A 22,339-nucleotide genomic window follows, 5' to 3' on the forward strand; every position below is an offset into this window, starting at 1 on the left:
TATCCTATGTAGAATCTTCCTGAAAAGTGTAAATATAAGCAGAAATAATCAATCAGATCCAAATCACATAGGTAATATAAATATAATTAAAAAAATCCTGCAGAATCACATTTTGTAGAAAACACTTAAATCAATAAATCATTGTAAGGGATAACTAAATCGGTGTGGTGCCTGAAATGAGCAAATCTTCTGAACATAAAACCTGATCTGGACCCTGATTGAAGCCTAGTTCAGCTAATGAACGGTATTCAATTATTTTACATAAAAAAAGTCTTTCACAGGATTAGCACATTACTGTCTCTTGGTGGAATGATAATCTGTTCAATAACTTGCCGATTAATTTCATCCAGGGATTGGGTTTGCCTGGGCAACAAAGAGCTGTGATTAAAGAGCATTTTACTAGTGAAATAACCTGTTCAATAACTTGCCATTGGATGTTACTTTTAGGGGGTCTATGTATTCATGTCAACAAAATGATGAACCACAACAGCATTAGGTGTTATAGCTCAGAAACTAATGAGCTGTAAAATATGTCATTTGATTTTTTGCATAACACCAATGAGGTCACAAGGATTGCAGGGGATATATCACACTGGTCTAGTTAAAATTGGTAAAATGTTGCTGGATTATCTTTGTGTTGTCATGTTCAGAGATGTTGTTATTTTATGTGAATTAGCAAGCTTGGCCAGTGCCGCATTTGTAGTAACCAGCAATGCAGGCAGGCCCAAATGGGATCTTATATTAGGGGTTTATATTGTATATATTTGTGTCCAAATCCTATGGTTGCTAATATTTTGCCCTTCTTGAAGGCAAACCTTGGTATGCACAGTATGAGGTCATACATGTTAATGACTCTCTTCATTAGGCATCCTGCAGCATTAAAATTAAGCATGCAGATAATATGTAGTTCCTGTTTTTTTAGCCTTGACAGTGAGAAGCTCTTCTTTTTTTCTTCCTTTTTAAACTTCTACATTATAGTCTGCAGCATACTTCTTTCAAAGAAGCTGATTAGTATTTTCTTCAACCTACTGGTACATCAATGAGCTCTCAGACAGATCTGGTCTATGCCATTGTTTTCATGAATAAATATGTACATGACTGTATACGTACACTACTGTAATGGAGTGATCATTTGGTAATGTATGTCTGATAAATTAATGACATCTTTCTAATCCAGAAAGGCTCAGAAGCAATCTAAGATTCAATGCATAGTTATTGAACAACAGGCATCACAAATAAAACTCATTCCCAAGATTGACCCTAAATGGTGGATTTCTTGGATATGAACCACTACAGATAATGGCAATAGGATCACCCATTTATTCACTAAGACCAATGATAGAAACATCTTGTTACATCACGGAAGCTTTTAAAACAGGCACTGAAGAATCTGTCATACTCACAGTTGATTAAAGTGAAATGAATTTCCTCTAAAGATGATGGTTTCGGAAAGGAGAAGCAAAAACAGAAAAATACATTCGTAGAAGGAGTTTGTCCAAAGAATGCAAGGACCAGAAAAACACACTGCAGCAGGAAACTGCAGACCCTTTGTGAGAAAACGACTAATGTACCTATCAGGCATCCAATGATGGGATATAAATAGTACACAAAGTAACATTCAATAGAACTAGAAACATAAAGACCTCCATGTCATGTGGTAACCTGCATAATGTAGAATTTTCAGTCTGTACTATACAGTGGAAACATTAGAAAACCTAAACATACCAGGTATGTATACAGAAATGATCATATTTCGTAATTCATCCAGCTACACATCTACTGACACGTTGTTATTGACATTCCCTTTAGACTTGATTCTCTGGATTCAGTTTCCCATAGGATCAGTGATGCTGGAACAATTTTCAGAGTAGGGGTGTTGGCATCAATGTTACATTAATGAAATAATGAGAATTCTGAAAAATCCAAGCCCACATTATGGCAAATGAATTTTAATGGTGTGGTATGTAGCTGATGGTGCATTTAGGAGCACACTGTTACAAATATTGTACAAAAGCGTCATGAGGTAGTACACTGTCATTTACAGACAGCATATTTTCCATTGAAATCACTACTAATTTTGCACCGGCTTACAGTTTTAATGATAAAACTATGTAGTAGGCAAACTTTCTGGCCACGGCAGTCTTTCAAGTTCTGCGGGTGCTGCAGATTCAGGTGTAGGAGTATTGCCGGCTTCAATTTGCAAAAGATATTGTCCCCATCGGGGCCACTGCTATTCAAGGCACTTCAAGTTATTTCCTCATCTGGAAGCAGGGTGGCATTTTTCCTTTTGTTGGCCGCCTCAGGTCGCCTTGTTAACAGTCACTTGTGGGTGTGGTGATTCACCACTAGGTGGATCTGCAACCAACACTTGTGTCAGACCGTCGAAGCTTCAAAAGTATTCTTGAACCAGCGGACGCTGGTTCTGGCCAATGTTGGTGCAGGGTTATGCTCCGTTGCAGTGCAGCCTCAATCTTCACACCTGTTCGCAGGGCACTGCAGACGGCTTCGGGCATGTGGTTCAGGGAGGTTACAGCCTTGAGCTAGTATACCGCACTATCTCCTTTCTCTGGGAAATAAGCAGCGCCTTACCAGGGTGGGGGATGCCGGTGCAGGGGCACCGGATCACCACTCTCCAGGCTGCCATATGTTTTCTTTGCACGGCGAGGTGCCAAGAATGCAATGAGGAGCTGCACTTTTGAAGTGGCTGCCCAAGGCAAGGTCACAGGGGCACTCCTTATTTGCAGCAGTGACTTCCTGGGCCGGTCACTAAAGCAGGCTCTTTTGGGCTCTTGCTCTCACCAGGGCCAGAACGGCAGGCAGGGGTAGCAGGTAGTTGCTACAACAGGTATTGGTGCCTTGTTGGGGGATCGCTCTTCCTCTGTCGCGTCAGTGAATGCTTTGTCAAAGGGGGTAACAGTGCCAGTAGCAGGTGGCTGCAGGAAAGTTCCCGGGCCTTCTCTTTAAATAATGCCTCACCTACGTGTGCAGAAGAGCCTCACTGACAGGTGGCAGTGCTAAATGCTGCAACTTGAGGGGCAGGGGCACATCTCCAGTTGTCATCTTGCTGCTAGCATTTTTTCACTTCTCCGCCTGCCTTTCTTTATGATGCTGTTTGCTGTGTCATATAGTCATTTCAGGAGGTGACAGCCTGCACGGCAATGTGCAGGAGACAGACAGTCTCTTTTCTCACCTCTTGCACTGCAAGGAGAAGGTTCCCCTATTCTAGGGGTGATACGCCCACATCAACTGGCAGGCAGGTTCAACAGAGCTCATGGAGCCATATCATTCCCTCCTTCATGGCAGTTGAGGCACTGTAAAGTTGTGGGGATCTAGGACCACATAATTAGTAAAACATGACGCAGACGCAGTGGGTATACTTACTGAACTGGCCACAAGCACGTGCACTCAGACTCTTTTATTAGCAGGCCCACTTCACTCACAATGCCTGTTTGTGTGTGTGGCCAGCCATCAAAGGAGTGGCTGATAAAACTGGTGCTTCCTGAGACACTAGAATATGTTCAGCAGGATACTACAGTCTACACCTGTAATCTTTCTTTTTGTCTTTTAAAAATATTGGCTACTCCAAGGAACAATGCTTAGTTTGACGCTTTGTGGGGAATGACAGGTGTGTTGATTTGAACGCAACGCTTTTGAAGTAAACTTCTACAGGCTGATTACGTTGCAGATCATCACTCTTTTTACAGAGTTTTCGCATCTGCGCTGGCAACACAAAGAATCGTTGTGTTTAGCTCGCACCGCCTATGTTGCTGCATATTCTAAGTCTAGCGTTTATGCAGTAAGTATTCCAGGGCAGTCATATATTGATTGTGCTCCGTGCACATACCACTGAGACACACCTGACTCATAATATCTTTTGGGAAGCCAATATATATGATTTGCTCATCACGTTACATCTTTTCTTCTTTTAGTCAAGCATTGACACAGTGTCCAAACAATATTTCCTGTCTCTAACTCGTAATGAGTACTGGAGAGAGTATGCGGTCTAATGGCCAGATCTGTTGACTAAGAAAATGGGGAACAGGAGAATTGCGCTCTGAGAGGAGTCAGCTTACTCCTCGTGGGAAATGTCTAACAGGCTCCTCCTTTAAAGGCACTTCATATCTTTAAAAGCATTTTCTGCACCTGAATTGCCACTAGACTTAAAGGTATTTTATTTTATTTTTTCTCTCCTGTAGGTGTTTCTTCATTTTAATATCTCTCTACTGATTTTTAAAGGATTCTCTTCAGCTGTTGACACTACTTGAGCACTGCGCCATTATTGAAGAGGTTTCTAGCAGCATTTTTTAGGAACTTTTGTGGAGAATTTAATTTTATGCTCTGCGTCCCCTTGTTACAGTCATGCTTACTTTGAAATTTCTAGCTGCTGCATCAGTTTTAGGAGTGTATGTGGTGGAGCAATAATTACCTTACACTGGCTGCGCTGCTACGCTCATTTTGTGTGACTCTAATACATGGGGAGGTCAAAAGCTCTTCGTTCTACATTTCAGTCTCCAGTAAGTAAATTATGTAGGTGTTTGTTGGCCTCAGCTGTTTATGCAGCAATCGAAAATCTTACCTCAAATACGGGGCCAAATCTGGGCTCCTCTCATATCTCATTTGCAGTCTCATCTCAAGCCCAGGTCAGCAAGTTTAGAGGCTTAAAAAAGACCCACCCTCGTCTACAAAATCTGTCCCTGGGCTCTGCGCCCTTTTATGCAGTACACTAACGCTAAATTGCAAACTCTCAGTGATAGATTTTCACTCGTGGAGGAACATTTGTCTTTGTCGGAGCAACAAAAAATGCACTTTAATGACACATCTCTTTAAGTGAACTCCTTACAGCTACAGGTTTCTTCTTTTCAGAGACAGGTCAAAGACCTTGAAAATCGTAATAGAAGGAAAAACCTGCAAATCTATGGCCTTCCTGAAGGCACTGAAGAGGTGGTCTCTATCTCTTTTTTCACATCTTTTTTGCCTCAGATCTTGCAGTTACCGAAAAGTCCACAACTTACTATCCAGAGAGCTCACAGATTGGGATGCCCTCCTTCAACTGCTTCGCCTCCTAAAAGATCTAGAGGTGTTGTTCTTTACTTTTTAGAGTAGACAAGTTTAAACAAGTTGTATCTGCTGCACGTCGCCTTAAAAGAATCTCCTGGTTAGGAAATGCTTTATATTTCCCAGGACGATGCCAAGGCTACAGCGGAGAGGAGAAGAGACTTTCTGAGTATGAGACCTGCCCTTCGCCCCATAAAAGCCAAATGTGGTCTTTTCCATTCCTACTTTTTCAAAGTCACTCAGAATAATAAAACAACAACATATAAAGATCCATCTTGTTTGAGGGATTTTCATATGTCTCGGAGAGCAGATGTCATGGATGTTGTTCCCTCAACCTCTACATAGGGGCTGCCTTTTGCTGCTGAGTTACCTATTACTTCTGTTGTTTTTAAGATTATACTATGCTATTCTTGTTGATGCATTTTATTGTTCTAGTATAACAATTTAGGATATGGTTCTCGATGTAACATTTTATATTCTTCTCTTTTACCCTAATGATGCTTTGTGTATGTTATGGTTGTCTTTGTTCCCCATTACTTGTTGTGCCCCCCCTCACGCCAAGCAACTCCCTCTGGGTCGGACGTAATGTCTTCCTTGTGTGGTCCCTCCCCTACCCTCATTGGCTTTTTACTAGGTATGTCATTCTTTTTGCTTGTCTATTTGTCCTGTCTATGCTATATTACTGTTCAATGTATTATTTTTCGTGCTATGGCATTCTTTTTTATTCTTTTCTTTTTTCTCCTCCTTTCTGTCTTTACTGTCACTCTTATTTTAAACTTTTTACCCGGTCTTATTTGCAGAATATTGTTCCTCTACAATTTTTGTGGCTTTGCTATATGTTCTCTCAATTAAGGTCTGATTGTTTTCTTCGTTCTGTTTGTCTGCAAAGGTGTTGACAATCGTGTCCTGGAATGTCAGGGGTCTGAATTCTACAATTAAAAGACAGAATGTTCTCACTCATTTGACAACACTTTATGCTCAGTCTATCATGGTAAAATTACGCTGTGTTAACTAGGTATTCACAACACGGAGGCACCATTCAATAGGCCCCCGACAACACATCAAATGTCCGTGATAAGTTCAATGCGATGCCGCAAAAATGAGAAACACGAACGCAAAAAAACGCCATGTGGCCAATCTGGATACAAAAAGCAGCAAACACCAGCGGCAGGCCTGCAAATTCCACGCGTATGACGGGAAAATGCATTATAAAAACAACAAAAAGAACACACAAAAAACAATCACAAGTGTGTAGCAACATGGATGCACTCGGACCACGCGCAGAAGCTAACACAAACCCCACAAGCCCCACAAGCCCCACAGACCACCAGCAAGGAACATTGGGGTCGGGGAAGGCCAAGGAGAAGAGGGAGAGGAAGACGGGGTGCAGGTTGCAGGTAAACCAGACCAGTATCACGGAGGTGAGAGAACACTACCATCAACTGACCCACAATTGGACTTCCATGAATGCAGTTGGAGTGTCGAGGAGGTCAATGGAGGAGGCCTAGAGGAGCTGGCATGATGTGAAAATCACACCAAGGACAAACCCGCTGCCAATAGGAAGGCAGCAACGGCGACAGGAGGTGGGAGTCCTGTGCCACAGGAGGAGCTAGAAGAAACCGGAGCCACAGTCATCAGTGTGGAGTCGGTGCAACGAGCTAGGAGTCCAGACACAGCTCCAGAGGACCTGACACAACAACAACAGGGCGAGTAATGACCAGGGACTGGGGAGACGGGGGAGACGGTCACATTGGCACACATGCACAACAACGTGTAGCACACTGGACATCCAGAAAAACCCTGGTTAATGTCCCTCATACCGGTGGCACACTGCAGCACACACACATAGCAAGAAAAGCACATCTACATTGATGACAATGTGGTACAATGTGCAACCCTGACACTGCAGAACAGAGGATACAACTGGGTCCGCTCATGCGCAGAAACAGGTCAATCACATCTAACATTGCTGGAAACTGTGAGATGGAAATGTACGCGTACAACCTCACATCCGTCATGTATTCCAAATGTCCACTGTCCTCCATCAAAATCCAGCACCTACCAATCAGTCACAATGTAAATTGCCATACAGCCATACAGCCTGCTTGTAAACGAGAACAATGCGCCAACATACATGTCAACACAATGTCAACATGCATCTCCCTTTCACATTGCAGAGGGACAAAATACACCTCAACAGAGCAGACCAGACAACTCATCAGTGATGCCAGAGAGTCAGAGAGCTCTCAACTGGCGACAAGAACGCCAAAACAGGTATAGGGGGGTTCCTCATGGGAGGTGGGAAGTTAGTTGGGTGGCAGGGGCAAAAGAGGGAAAAAATAATCCTCATGTACATAAAGAGATACATTATATTTTAGTTGGGAGCTGGATAGGGAGCTTTTTGGTTGAAGGATGGTCTATATGGTCAATATGACATATAAAATAAAAATTATCAGCTGGAACGTGAATGGTTTGAGGGATAGGAGGAAGGTACATAGGGTAAACGACTATTTATATAATTCAGGAGCACAGGTTTGCCTGCTTGAGGAGACACACCTAGAGAAGGAAGAATGCAAGTCCACATTTAAAAAATGTAGGTGGATACAGAATATTCTCTGTTCAGTGCAAAGTGGCAGCACAAGAGGTGTAGCTATACTAATTAGAGCCAATGCCGGGATTAGGCTAGTGAAATCTGAGACAGATTATTCTGGCAGGTGGTTGGTGGCTTCCCTAATGACTGGGCAGACTCCCTTCGTATGTGCAGTATATATTGGGCCTAATCAAGATGCTCCAGGGTCCCTTACGAAACTTAAAACTAGCCTTGTGGAGACTGTCGGACCAGTAATATTAGGTGGCAAATTTAATCTGATCTTCGACGAAAAATTAGACCGCACTTCCAGGGTAAGATTTATTCCACCCCAAAAATCCAGATCGGAGCTCAAGAACATTATGAGGGATTTTAATCTTATAGATCTTTGGAGAGTCAAAAACATAGGGAAAAGGGACTAGTCTTTTTATAGCAGAAGACACGGTCATCATTCTAGAATAGATTTCTTCTTATTGGACAAAGCACTCTTCTCGGCAGTAGACTCCATATCCTATATCCCGGCTATTCTGTCCGATCATTCAGTCATTGAGACGGTAATCCAGCTTAAACAAAAGGTACAGCAGAGGAGGTGGACTTTGGACAGGACTTTGTTATTACAAGAGGGGGTCAGACTGGATCTAGTAACACAGTCGGAGGAGTTTTTTAGGCTCAACAATGGGTCTACAAGCAAACAGATAGTATGGGAAACATTTAAGGCCTTTATCAGCGGCTTGTTGAGCACCCTGACGATTAGGAGGAATAAACTGACGAAGGAGAAGAGGGAAGAACGCCTTCTGATACTTAACACTCTACGAGCAGAGTATCAAGCAGATCTCGATAAAGTTTTGAAAGACAGATGGGAGGCTAGTAAGCTCCAGCACTTCTCATATGGGGAGAGATGCGGCCGTCTACTGGCGTGGAAGGCTCGAGCAGACAAATCCAGGAATCAGATTGATAGTCTATCCCGGGCTAGTACAGGGGAAATTACATATGATGATGAGCTCATAAGAGAAGAGGCCAAGACCTATATGCAAAATTTATATAGATCTAAGTCATCCCAGAGCAGATAGCAGGTAGAAAACTGGTTAGGTAAGATTCAGCTCCCTGATCTGTCAGAGGTGGGTATATCTTTCCTCAGCTCTGAGATAAGGGAATTAGAGGTAAAGGCTCAAATCTCAAAGATGGTTAAAGGGAAAGCAGCAGTCCCCGATGGGCTCCCTGTGGAACTATATAGGATAGTCTTAGATCAAATAGTTTCGAATCTAACGTTATTGTTTAATGGAATTTTATTACGAGGGGAGCAGGCACCAAATTCATGGGCTGAAGCCACAGTCACTTTAATATTGAAGCCGAATAAAGACCCAGTAAAGATCGAGTCCTATAGACCGATTTTTTTAATTAAATGTGGATTATAAAATCTTTGCGGGAATACTAGCGGCGAGACTAGCTAAGGTAGTTAAATCTATTGTTCATTGCGATCATAGGGGCTTTATCCCGGACAGGCAACTCAATGAACTAACTTTTCAAGTCATTGCTGCAATAGACGTTGCTATAGAAGAAAAGTTGCCCTTGACTCTTGTAGCGGTCGATGCCGCCAATGCATTCGACCAGGTGGATTGGGTATATCTATGGACGGCCCTGGCCAACTTTGGTCTCCCGAACAACTTTATAACAGCTATTAAATCCCTATATTGTGCACCGTGTATTAAAATCTTAATAAATGGATTTCTTACAGATCAGATACCTATCGCCCGTGGAACTAGGCAGGGCTGCCCCCTATCGCCTCTTTTGTTTAATTTATATATCAAACCTTTTGTATGCCTGCTTAGATCAGATCCTTTAATTAAACCATTCAAGATTGCTGATTTAGAATTAAAATTTGCGTTATACGCGGATGATCTGTTGATGTACACCTCAAACCCCGAAGAAGCTCTTCCTAGTTTAATACATTCAGCAGAAAGCTTTGGAGAGATTTCCGGGTACACAATCAACAAAGACAAGACAGAAATTATGGAATGGAATCAGGAGATAGGGACGGCAGGTACTAAAACAAGAATGAGGTATCTGGGAGTTCATTTAGCTAAAAAGATTGAAGATATCTTAAAAATTAACCTGGATAGAGTCATCAAAGATATCAGTGCCCAACTTCATCGGTGGTCATCTCTCCCTTTAAATATTTTCGGGAGAGTGCACCTAATTAAGATGATCATCCTTCCAAAGATCACGTTTTTATTTAATTCTATACCCCTATCTTTTCCCCTACCGACAATTAAAAAGTTACAAGGGAAACTGGGATCCTTCATCTGGAACTCAAAAGCTCCACGAATTGCCTGGAAAAAGCTCAGGAGAAGTTTAAGAACAGGAGGGCTGGCTTTTCCAGACCTATTCGTTTATTGACATGCTTTCCACTTTAAACATTTTAGGTTATTGGCTGGTAAAATTGATCAATCATCTTTGGGGGTATTATTTTCAGCATTGTTGCAGGACATCCCACAGGGACAAGATTTTTTTCTCTTTAAGTTTGGGGACCCAAACATTTTTTACAAAGTTAGGCTCAAGCTTCTGGGGACAGCCCTAAGAAATTGGGTATTTGTTAGGAAAAAGCTTAATATCCCATATTACGCAGTGCAGGCCCCGATATTGGATTCTCCAGGGACTCCAGCTTGTCTTGACGACCAACTGTCCCGACCATTGAAGTCAGCAGGGTTGGAGTGCTGGGGGGACCTACAGGAAGATGCACAGCTTTTAAGTTGGAAGCGCTCTCTAACCTGACTGGGGAAACACTCACCAGGTTTAAATATTATCAGTTATGTGGATGGTGGTCAACCAGATCTCAGGACAATAAAAATCCGAACATTAAATTTGATGCAGTGACCAGGAGCGGAAGGTGGAAGAGCCAAATCGCATATTGGTATTTAGCTTTTCTTGAGGGTGAGGACCTGACGGAATTTGAACTACAAAAACTTTGGAATAATATTTTAATCTCTGATAGTGGAAATATCAGGGACCTGTGGTTTGATTCCTTTACCATTCTACAAGCAGTAGTCAAACCTGCGACGCTAAAATGAAACCACCTGTATACTATGTACAGGGCTTACATAACTCCAAAGAAACTAGCAAAATTCACAAACCTAGAACACCATTGTCTGAGATGTAGCTACCCCGATGCGGATGATGTCCACATGTTCGCTGACTGCCCTGAAATATAAGACTACTGGAGAAAGATTAGTGACTTTTTAGAAGGGGTCCTTTTAGTGCCCTTGGTGCTAACCACAAATACTATACCATCGGGGTTATGCATGGGCTATAATGTAAATGACCCCCTTACTAAATTTGTCTTCTATGTCATGCTCCTTGCAAGGCGCGAAATTTGTAGAGCATGGAAGGACCCAACCCCCTCCACCTTCCTGAATTGCTTACGATATATTATTTTTATCAGTAAATCTGATATGGCATGTGATTCCACAAGTTTGGTTAAAGCATGGGCGGCCCTAGTGGCATGGCAAGATGGATGATTGGTTTTCCAATGATTTATCTGGGACCTTGCTGGTTTCTCTTGACTCCAAAGTAGCACGGGGTGTCAACTAAAAAAATTGATGCCAGAGCGAACCACCACACCTAGGACGCCAACGCCCTACAAAAGCTCATGGGTATCCCAGGCAACCCACCACCAGGGTAGCCAAGCTACATAGAGGAGAACCCAGTCCCTGCACAGACCACACAGCAGGAAGCACCCGCAAGTCCGGCTGGCTCACAATATGTCACCGAACCACACATGCCATTCCAATGCCATTCCAATGCCATTCCAGTGCCAGATGTCAGAATGCTAAAAGGAGGTGGCCAAACAGGTGCGGATGGGGTTTGAAAGATGAACTAGATCACATATGTGGGTGTCTAATACCTTTCAGGGAACACTCACACCCCACAAAGGAGACCCACACTGCTACAGAGACACATGCATATGCACATTTCCAGTCCAGAAACATGCCCAGAGGCATGCAATAATCATTTACACACCCATGTTGGCTCTGCATATGACGGCCCAATCCACTCCTCTTATAAATTGAGTGGGTGACAACAAAGCCACATGTCCAAGCTCTAACCTGCTGGCTGCGGTGACATGTCTGCGTCTGCAGTACACAGCACAATGTAATGTCGTAGGGCCCGGGCCCTCATGCATACAACATGACCACATGGACACACGCAGATAGTATGTGGAATTGGCTATGGGCACCTGCGCCCGGCCTGCCAGTACCACTGTTTTGACTCTGGCAGATGGCGGCTGGAGGTGGTCCCGGTGATGGTGGCGTGTGTCTCCTGTGGTGATGCGATGTCTGGGCCGGTCAGGACTCGATTTGATGTGTGAGCCCTGGTGGATTGCAGTAGAGGCCAGAGGCAGCAGACAGCATAGGGCCACAGGCACATGGCATTGACGACCCCAAGGCCATCGTCTCAGAGGCCATCCAATATTCAATCAGACAGGATCCCTGACTTGAGCTGCACAGAGTTAGTGGCCCCGGATGCACAGCAGCCAGCACAGGCACACCCACCACAGGACAGTGGCTTGCCGTCCACTGAGGTAAGGCAACGCAGACTGAGCGGGTCATCGACGATGTCTAAGGGGAATGTGGCGGAGGGTAATGGGGGACAGTGGAAGGTGTCCTCAAGGGCATAATGCAGAGGGCAGTAGCTGTCCAGAAGCAGCAAATGGAGGAGTGGAATGCTACTGCCTCGTTTCCACCACCAATTCGGTATCAGCTACATGAGGATGAAAACTAACCTCTAGTCCAGAAACTCATATGCCACCAAAGTTCAACCAGAGAGTGTCCATGAATGCCGGGGCACAGACTTAGTGGCGCCGGGGCTGAGAGGGGATGCACTCTGCGATGATGCTGGTACAATGTTATTTCCTCTGCAATTGCAAAATTAAGACTTAGTCCCAAATGTGCAACCTACTCAACTGCAGTGTAGGCCGGAGGTAGCGGTCAGCAGTGGCCCACAGCCACATGCCGTTGGCTCGCGATGCATAGAGTTAGTGACACCAGGGCAGTTATTGGTAGTATTCGATCACCTCCGCAAAGATGATCTTTTTTTCCTCTTGACTGCAACGCGTCATCCTCTTACACCTCTCCTTGCTTGCAATGATATGTACTCTGCCATTAAAAAATCGATACTCAGTTCCAAATGTGTAACCTACTAGTCCACTGTGTCTGCCGGTGGAGTCCGTCAATGAGAGTGGAGTACTGTGGGCCTGTATTACGGACACCGTTATGGTCGGAGGAGGCTGCCTGGGTCGCGGCCCTTGGGCTTGGAGCTTTCACCAGCAGATGGTGGGAGCTCTTTAACATACGCCGGTGTCGGCATGTGAGCAGTGAGGCCTGAATGTGCACGGGCAGCCAAGACATGTTCCGGGACCAGCGGTCCAGGGCGCAGCAGAAGCACAGGATAGCAGCCATCACTGCTCACGGCGTCGGCCTCTTGGTGAGGTGAGAGACGCCGCCCTGGCAGAGACGTTGAGCATTCTGGAAGAGAACCACTCCCAGAGTTACGTGCCTTTTATTCACACCCCTACGCTGGCCTGTCATACGCTGTGCCAGCCCATTCCAGGGGGAACATAACAAGCTACATTTCCACAAACATCCCCACTGGCTGGGGTGACATGGTTGGGTCCACTGTCCAGTACACTCCAAACACCAGCAGTATATGTCGACATGGATATGTGTGAGGTCTGCATACTACAGTCTGTCCAGCACATCCACACCACACTTGGCATTGTTGGCAGTCTCATTCATGGGGCACTTGCCTCCTTCGCACATGCCTCGTTCCCACCTCTTGCTACAATCTGCTATTGTGTGGCTGCTGTGCCATGCCGTTGATGGTTCATATACATGGCTGCCCCAGGTTCCCACAGTAGGTTGTGCTGTCGTGTCTGGTGGGTGGGCAGGTTGTTTGGCATGTTGTATGTGCATTTGGAAAGTGTGCATTCCCAGAGTTGTGAGGTCCATGATTGTGGACTTAGGGTGTGTGGTCTGTTCATTTGGTTCTTGCCAACGAGCAGTGCATTTCCGTAGGTGCCATCCTGGAAGCGCGGGTTGGTGATGGCCTGTCGGTAGATGTAGGAATCATGCACAATGCCTGGGTAGTTGGCGACGACATTGGTGGACAGTCCCCAGTGGTCCGCTATTGCCTGCACATTGATGGAATATGTGCGCTTTCTGTTGCAGTTATTGTGAGCAGTGTTGCCAGGGGGCACAAGTAGGACATGTGTGCAGTCAATAGCCCCATAACACGTGTGGAAGCCAGCTGTGGCATCAACGCCTTGCACTTTACTTATGGTATTTCAAGGATATGATGTCTGTTATATTTATTGACAGGTCCTTCTCTGTACCTGGAGGATTGTGAGATATCAATTTGGGGAGAGTTAAATAGAGAGTATAAGAGAACTCCGTCTATAAAAAACAGAGATAGATCCACACACACTGTATTACAGGTATGATGAAGAGTGAAATACAATTGTTGAAAGTTTGGGGACAATGATATTTGTGGAATTGAACATATCGTGATGGAGTTTTATTATTTTCAGAAGAGGGATTTGATTTCAAGTGGTCGTAAAGAGGAAAGACACTCAGTGGAACATATGTACGGAGTGAGGAGGTAATTATTTAATAACTTTCCCTCTGCAATTGCCTAATACTGAAACAAGACAATGTAAAAGTGGATGACGCTATAGTGCTAATTATAGAATTTGATTTGACAAAAGTGCTTTTTGGGTTACCCATCTATTCTGTTTGCCTCCCATGAGGAGATTAAGTGTATCAAAGATTATGTATTGACTATGTTACGCTCAACGAAAAGTATATGTAATAATGAAAATGATTTTTGTGAATGGAATACCATGAACAGAAACTGTCAAACTTTCTTTCTCCTGAAACTAACCAGTGAATAAGTAATGCACAGGATGTGATGATCAGTAAAAGACGGTTCTTTTATATAGATTTTCCGATACTGTCTAGAGTATGATAACTAGCAGTGCCAAAGGTTAAAAAAAATGCTATCCCACAATGGATGTATATATGTGTCATTGGATTTATTATAAGATCATGGTCTCGCTTTTTGATGAATTGATTCTGTGTTGCAATAATGTAAATATGCAAATATGAGATTGTATTTTTTATAATTACGTGTTTTTAAAAAAAATATTTTGTATATTATTTGTTTCTGTAGCCCTGAAGAAGTCCTTCAAAAGGACGAAACGTGTTGGCTACTGCGAAGTGTAATAAGAAAAATAAAGATTGAATGAATACACCCCAGGGATGTACGTTGTTACAACGCATGCTTTTACCACGCATGCTGTTCCAACGCAAGTTATACAACGCAAGCCATTACAACGCATTGCTTTGGGGGGTGCTGGATAGTGAATAGTTTAATTTACTATTCCAACTCCAGTCCCCGTGGATAGTAGGGAAGGTGTTGGATAGTAAATTGAAACTATTCCCTATCCTAGAGCGCCCCCCAGTGCAATGCGTTGTAATGGTTATCGTTGTAAAACCTGCGTTGTAAAGGCACTGCGTGGTAAAAGTTGCGTGGTAAAGGATGTTTCCCCACATCAGTGTGAATCATCATTGAATGAACGGACTGTTTTCTTTTTGTAAGCGCGGACCACATATATTTTTATAATTGTCTGTAGTGGAAGGTTCTTTCACAACAAAGAGAATCAAAAGGGTCTGGTTCCCTGTTGGTCGACGCACCAAATGTAAATATAATTCCCAATAGTTAGATAAGTGCGGTATCTTTTCCTAGATCATTTTGTGTTAATCCGTGGCATCAATGCCTTGCTTGGTCTCCGGCTGTTCCTGCGCAGTGTGGGGGAGGTATAGATAGTGGGGTACCAAGCTGATGGTGTCATCCATGACCGTTGTGAGGGATTTGGACTGGGTTGGCTGTGTAACTCCTCCGACTAAGGCGGTTGTTGGTTGGAGGGTACCAGGGGGCCAACAGGTGCAACAGGGGCAGCAGCTTTGTCTGAGGTGGGATGTTGGTTGTCCGCTGTGTTGGTACCGTCAGCCTGTGGGCAATGATGTTCAGGATGCTGAGCATGGTTGTCCTCTTGAGGCTGTAGTGGGCAATGGCATCCTATGGTGTTGGGTCTGTGAGGTTGGTGAGTTTTCTGAGGGTCGCTGCCTTTGTCTTCGCTGCCTCAGTGTTGGTCCGGGGAAGATGGGAGGGGTGGCGGTGGGTGTTGTGTAAGTATGGACGAATTTTGCGGATCTGCGGTCCGCGAATTCGCACGAAATCGCAAAAAAATCCGCGAATTCACAGATTTTACTGCAAACTCGCTGATTTTTTTGTGATTTGCACTCTACTCAACTGGAGTACTTTCTTCTGGCTAATCAGTAAGTGCTACCTCATTGGGTAAATGTATAGTGCTTTTCCTACACTGCAGCTGCATAACGGGCCAGAAGATTTGTCTCCACTGACCATGTGTGCCTGTAACTTTGCCACCGCGCCAAAAGGCACTGAGGTCCCTTGAGTGAGCTGTCCATCATAGTTGGGAAAGAGCGGGAAGACGTTTGATACCGCTAGTGTGTGGTGCGGGCCAAACGTGCAGGGCTTCTATGCATGTCAACATGCCTCTTGTGCATAAAGGGTCAGAGAGCGAGCAGGGCAGCAGGTGAGGAGAAAGCAGCCTCCTGGTCACAGGAACTACAGGGGGATTGCGCTTGAGAAACTCAGGGATTCAAAGACCTCCCTCGAGTATTACAGCTAATTTTCGACGGCAGATATGGGGTTAAAGCACACTTGCCCAGCCTCGACCGAGCTCACTAATGTTTTGGGCTGATTGAAACGTTTCTGAATTTGAGCTTCGACTCGGCCACCTGCTATATCTGTAAGTGCTTCCTGTTGAGGTTTAATTTGTTTGACAGGAGCCTCGTGCCAGAATGTATCCTACCCTGCACAGTTCTCCACGAAGATGCCACAGTTTTGAGCAATACCTCTGCTCAACTGGAGTACTTTCTACTGGCTAATCCAGTAAGTGCTACCTCGTTGGGTAAATGTAAAGTGCTTTTCTGACACTGCAACTGCGTAAAGGGCCAGAAGATTTGTCTCCACTGACCATGTGTGCCTGTAACTTTGCCACAGCGCCAAAAGGCGCTGAAGTCCCTTGAGTGAGCTGTCCATCATATTTGGGAAAGGGCAGGAAGACGTTTGATACAACTAGTGTGTGGTGCTGGGCCAAACGGGCGGGGCTTCTATGCGTGTCAATATGCCTCTTGTGTATAAAGGGTCAGAGAGCGAGCATGGCACCAGGTGAGGAGAAAGCAGCCTCCTGGTCACAGGAACTACACAGGGATTGCGCTCGAGAAACTCAGGGATTCACAAACCTCCCTCGATTATTACAGACAATTTTCGACGGCAGATATAGGGTTAAAGCACACTTGCCCAGCCTCGACCATGCGAACTAATGTTTTGGGCTGATTAAAACGTTACTGAATTTGAGCTTCAACTCGGGCACCTGCTTTATTTATATCTGTAAGTGCTTCCTGTTGAGGTTTAATTTTTGGCCCACAGGAAGCACTTACAGAGTTAAGGCAGTTGCCCGAGTTGAAGCTAACTTTGTAACCATTTTAGAATGGCGCTGGCAAGCTGCCAGAGTTGAAGTTTCAACTTGCAAGTAAGCAACTTCAAATCTGGCAGCTTGCCGGCACCATTCTAAAATGGTTACAAAGTTAGCTTCAACTCGAGCACCTCCCTTAACTGTAAGTGCTTCCTGTGGGCCCCAAAAAAATCCGCCTGCGAGCGGATTTGCGGATTTTTCGGCAATTTCGCGAGATTCGCGGATCGCGAAATTGCCAAAAATCTGCAAATTCCGCAAGCGAAATGGATTTTTGGCCCACAGTTAGAGTTGTGGTCCTGTTTGGACTCCGAGCTGCATGTTCGTTGACTCCATGGCATCTGTTGTTCTTCTGTCCAGGCAGCAGAACTTATCTATCTTTATAATATGGATGAGCTGTTTCTAACAGAAACTTGGGCTGATGTAGCATCTGACCCATATTTCGTGACAGCGGTACCCCATGAATTTCTATTGTTTAAGGTGGAGAGACCCTCTAAGAGGGGCGGTGGGCTAGCCATTATTTATCCCTTACTGTGAAGCACTTCACTTCGGTCTAGAAATAAACCCTCAAAAGACGTGAGATGCATCCTACTGTACCACCCCCCAGGTTCAAGAAGCAGTTTTGTTTACAGCATAGATTCCCTTCTTGAACCTACACTTATTACAAAGGAGTTTACAATCCTGGGCGACTACAGCGTCTACTTAGGAGAAAATTCATATAAGGACACAGCTATTCTCTTAGAGACTTTAGGAACTTTCACAAATGGTGCACAAACCTACATATGTTAGTCTGTATTTTCACATCAGAACTGGCTTTGGCATTAAAGGACATCCATCCTTTAACCTGGACAGATCACTCAATAACTCTGTTTACTCATACTATCCTGAAAGTACCAGGAGTAGTAATTGTTAGGGCACATCAAACAATCTACAAAGCTTGGAACAAGATTGATGCTGAGAATTTTCTGACTGAGCTGGAAATGCCTTTGCCTATGTTAATTGCAAATCTAGATTTGTCTGCCAGTGAATATACCAACTGGCTTATACCAACTGGCTTAATGAGCCCTTTAATGAAATTGTTCCTATCTGTAAGAATTCAAACTGACATCTACTTTGTGGTTCACGGAAGCACCGCGGCTAGAAAAACAAAATTGCTGCAGACTAGAAAGACGTCGAAGAGTGCAATATGATGATCTGGAAAAAAAGCAAGTATAAATCTGCATTGTCTAAGTATAAAACCATGTTAATCAATGAAAAATGGGCTTACTTCACCAAACAAATAGAAAGAGCCAAGAACTCAACTAAAGAATTGTTTGGGGTAGTTAATAAACTCACTTCCCTGTCCAGTAAAACAGCCATAGAAAGCAGTCAATGGTTTTGCGACGATATTGTCAATACTTTTTGGAATAAAGTCGACAATATTTATGATTTATTTGAGGTTACCTCCTCGCATGAGTTAATTGAGGTACCCCTAAATATGTCTCTGGTAAAGATGTGTTTTTGGGCTTCTTCCATGTATAAAGTGATCAAGTGGAAAAACTTATTCGGGAAACTAAATCCGGGTCCCCTTCGGATCCTTATCCCCCTGCAGTACTGAGAGGTATAGCCAGTAAAGTAAGCACTATTCTGTCAGAAATTTTCAATGCCACGTTTATTTCTGGAGTTTTTCATGTCTTATGGAAGGGTACATCTATCCTTCCGTTAATATAAAAATAAACTCTGGGCGGATCCAATCCAAGTAATTATCTTCCCATTGCCAGGCTGCCACTGCCGGCTAAGATAGTTGAAAAAATGATGAATCAACAGTTAGCTCAATTTATACAAGATAACGATTTGCTCGATCCCTCTCAATTTGGTTTCCACCCGGAACATAGCATGGAGACTGCATTAGTCAAAGCTACTGAGGATATTAGGACATTAATGGATAGAGGCTCTAATTCTCCTAGACATATTGGCATCGTTTGATAGAGTTGACCACAATCTGTTGCTATTGCGCTTGAAAAAACTAGGTGTTAAAGGTATGGCACTCTCCCCACTATCTTCCTTTCTGATGAAAAGAAGACAAACCGTTACCCTTGATCACTTCAATTCAGCCCCCTATGGTCTGCCTTGTGGGGTTCCACAGGGCTCGTCTTTAAGCCCATCTCTTTTAAATTTCTATGTATCAGGACTAGCTCCTGTGATCAAGCAATTCGGCTTTAGCTTAGCTTCCTATGCCGATGACACACAGACTGTGGTAGCTGCTTATAAATATCACACTCCCCCTGCACTCCGGTTCCAAAACTGCATGCTTGAAATTAATAACAGGATGAGCAAGCAATGTCTGAAGCTTAATTCAGAGAAAAACGAGATAGTGATTTTTGGTAACCTCCAACCTGAATGGGATGCCTCATGGTGGCCTACCAAGATGGGAGAATTTCCAAAATCGGTTGCAAAAGTTAAATATCTAGGGGTTATCATTGATAACATGCTTTCGTACTTAAAGCAAACTAATACTACTGTTTCTTGTTCTTTTTATTTAATTAAAAAACTGAAAAAGGTCTTTCCTTACATTCCCATCGATTCCAGGAGGACTGCCATGACAAAGCACGTATACTATAAAAGCTGGACTACTGTAATGAGTTGTACCAGAATATGCAAAAACAACACCTAAAAAAGTTGCAGATGATACAAAATGCAGCTGCAAGACTCCTACTGAATCTGTCTAAACACGAGTCAGTTTCAAATGAAATCGGAAAACTTCTTTGGCTTCCTGTCACAAGCCATGTCACGTTTATGACACTACATCTAGCTTATAAAGACTTGAATAAAATGGGATTTCATCCTTAAAAAGTATTTTTAACTGGTAACACCCTGGTAGACAGTTGTGCTCTACTGACGCTAGGGTCATGACGGTTCCTAGGTTTCGCACTTCCATTTGGAGCAGGTGAAGCCTTAGCTACAGAACAGCTAAATTATGGAACACACTCCCAATGCATATTAGGTTAGCAAGATCACTATCTTCCTTCAGAAGACTCTTAAAACCTGGTGTTCCAGAATTAGATCACTATCCCCTGGGCTCACATTTCGCTTCAGCGCCAAGACACCTCCAGGTATTCGCACACTCAATAAGTTAAATTAACATAACATAACATTTGGGCATGCTGTCTAAATGTACAGATACCAGGGCATGATAGGAGATCATAATGGAACCAATATCTGCTGAATGTAAGGATTGGGTTAGGTGATGTGAAACAAAAACAAAATCAATTCAATATTGTGTGTGATGTACTGAGGAGACAAATGTGTGCTCCCTTAAGGTTGGATTGCATAATCACCATACATCAGTAAAGCTCCTCCTCTGAAGACCTTGTGTAAAAGCTTTTTGTGATTTGTTTGGGATGTAGTACGATGAGGTGTGTCTGTCTAAAAAAGGATCAACAGGTAAGTTAAAATCGCCATCCAGGAACTAGATTATCATCAGGATACTGCAAAAGCTTCTGAGAAATTAAAGACCAACATTGACAATCAGGTGCATTCGACCCATGTATTTTAAACAGAACAATTGGAATCTTATCCCAATGCACTTCGGGCATATTCTCAAGAACTTATTGCCAAGTTAATGGCACTTTATCGCAGCCAAAGTGGCGATAAATTTGTTGCCCATTCACAAGCTGGTGCTATCAGCCCATATCACCAGTTTACCTGCGATAGCAGCTGCAAAATACATCGCCACAGATGACACCCGCCACTATCGCTAATGAGATGCAGAGTAGGCGTTCTCATGCAAAAAGTCGTCATAACACCACTCCGCAACATTCTCAACAACCAGCCAGATAGGCGATAACAGTCAAAAAAATGCGATGAGTCGCATTAGCAGGAGGAAATTAACACCTGCTCTGACCTGGCCGAGTCAGACGGCAGCCTGCACCAAAAAAGGGAGCCCAGTCCAGAGCCACACCAGAAGAACAACAATAATAGTTGCAAATTATTATCTTCTGTAATTCCTTATTATCCCATGGATCTTTGCTCCTTTCTTAATTCTACTTTATGGAATAACCAATTTATCTAGGTGAAGAATCATCCTATTTATTGGCATTCATGGAGAACTAAAGGGTTGATTTGGGTTCATCAATTATTTGATTAGGATGATTTTTTTACTTTTTCTCAAGTTTAGGGACTCTTTAGCCTTCTGTCTACCTTCCTAGCCAAATTTCTTCTTTTACAGGGGGCTATACTTCAAGCATACTATTATTTAAAATCTATTCTGTCTTCTGATACTTCATTATCCACACAAATAGATGTCATTTTACCCACGTGTCCTAAGGCTTCCCTTATTTATTCCCAATTACTTGAAGCTCCCAATTTGAGATCCAAGTCTAAGACTGAACTTACATGGGAGGAAGATCTTTCCATAACTTTACCTATATCCTCAAGGAAATGAATTTGGTCTCAAATTAGAAAGTCCTCCTGTGCAGCCAGTATTACACAAACACTTTTCTTCATTTACAACAGACTTTTTTTTACACCCAACACCCTTCACAAGATTAATCAAGATATTCCAGACACCTGTTGGACTTGTGCTGTGCTGCAAGCTGACTTGAAACATTTACTTTTCACTTGTCCTCTAGTCTCTACGTTCTGGTTACTAGTTTGGTGTCAAATTAATCTTATTTTCCAGAGTAATGTCTCTTTCTCTGTTTCCAATGTTTTCTTGGGCAGTGTATCCGAGGCTTGGGTTAATGCTCCTTTTAACATGCAAATACTAGATTTGGTATTAGCACTTGTTTTTCAACAAATAACCAGTAACTGGAGGGATTTTGCACAATTGTCTCTTAAGGCATGGTGGTAGGAATTTTGTCATAACCACTGATTGGATACTGCATATATGCACCCTTTATATCGTTTGAAAACAAAAAGCCCTTTGGACACCTGTTACTCAATTTCTTGATTATTCCACCATCACAACTTTTGCCCCCCGCACCTCATTTCCAGGACATTCTGCAACCTCCCTGACATCCCTTTCAAGATTATAAGACTCATTTATAACAAATATTCCCTTATAGTTCCTCTAATATGTATAGTCGATAAATAATCAGGCTGTA

At 43.4% G+C, this 22,339-nt stretch overlaps 1 protein-coding gene across 1 annotated transcript in view; it reads right to left on the minus strand.

Annotated features, from left to right (window-relative positions):
- Positions 1 to 22,339, minus strand: part of LOC144797889 (extracellular calcium-sensing receptor-like) — a 135,954-nt gene that overhangs the window by 40,419 nt on the left and 73,196 nt on the right. The gene's annotated exons all lie outside the window — the stretch shown is intronic.

This window comes from Lissotriton helveticus, chromosome 12 (assembly GCF_964261635.1).
Source record: "Lissotriton helveticus chromosome 12, aLisHel1.1, whole genome shotgun sequence".
NCBI lineage: Eukaryota > Metazoa > Chordata > Amphibia > Caudata > Salamandridae > Lissotriton > Lissotriton helveticus.